Below are 1,347 nucleotides of genomic sequence, written 5' to 3' on the forward strand. Positions count from 1 at the left end.
TTGAAAGAAAACGCCCCCAATTTCATGATGGGAACATAAGTATACAAGAAGCTGAACAAACCCCAAACAGGATCGATCCCAACAGAAAATCACCAAGACGTATCATAATCTAACTTCCTAAAAGCAAAGACAAGAAAAGAATCCTAAGAGCAGCTCGGGGAAAAAAGAAAAGTTACCTACAAAGGAGAACCAATAAGAGTAAGCTCTGACTACGCAGCAAAAAACATGCAGACCACAAGGCAATGGAATGACACATACAAAAGTCTGAAAGTAAAACATTGCCAAGCAAGAATCATATATCCAGCAAAGCTGTCCCTCAAGTATGATGGCAAAATTAGGGCATTCCCTGAAAAACAGAAATTAGAGGAATTTTTAATGATAAGGCCAACTTTATAAAAAATGCTAAAGGGTATTTTTTGGACCAGAACCAACAAGAGCAGATAACAGCCTGATATTACCATTCATGACAACACCACTCAGAACTCAATCCAGACATATAAGTATTGAAAGTGAAACAACCCTACAAGACTGAAAATAGGGATCCAGAGGTATCAGTGTATAATGAAATCCACTACAAAGCAAACAGGGAATAGTACAGATAAAAACTCCAAATGGCAAGGAAATCAAGCAGACTTCCAGATGAAACAGAATGTTTTAAGTAGGGAAGAAATTAATAAATTACAGGGTAACCTGGAAGAAAAATAATAACCTGCATATCAAAACAAAAAAAGAGGAAAATCAGAAAGATTTAGTAAACATGAACACAACAGAGATGAAGAGAAAACTCACAAACAAAATGAACTCAGAATAAAAACTATGCGGAACAAAGAATCCAGCATCACCACAAAAAACACACAGAATGTGACAACAATCAATTTATACCTATTGATAATTAAACTGAAAGTAAATGGATGAAATATGCCAGTCAAGAGCCATAAAGAACAGAGCGGATAAGAAAACAGTATCCTTCAGTATGCTGTCTACAAGAGACATTTCAAAAAGATGGAGACAGTTTAAATGCCCATCAACAGAAGAACGGCTCAACACACTTTGGTACATACACACAATGGAAAACTACAAACGATGAAGAATAATGATAAATCTGTGATTGAATTTGGAGGGCATGATGATGAGTGAAATTAGTCAATCATAAAAGGACCACCAGTGTATGAGATCAATATTTGTAACAATTTTTTTTTTTCCAGAACTGAAAATGTCTTTATTTTTTAGAAAATGGATTTCAGGAAGGTTAATAAGCAATACGAGAGAGAGTAGGTGCAGAAGTGGTTGTAGTCATTCAAAGCATCCAAGTCGGAATATAGTAATATAAATACCTGAAAAGCATCT

The sequence above is a fragment of the Chrysochloris asiatica genome, unplaced genomic scaffold (genome assembly GCF_000296735.1).
Source record: "Chrysochloris asiatica unplaced genomic scaffold, ChrAsi1.0 scaffold00132, whole genome shotgun sequence".
NCBI lineage: Eukaryota > Metazoa > Chordata > Mammalia > Afrosoricida > Chrysochloridae > Chrysochloris > Chrysochloris asiatica.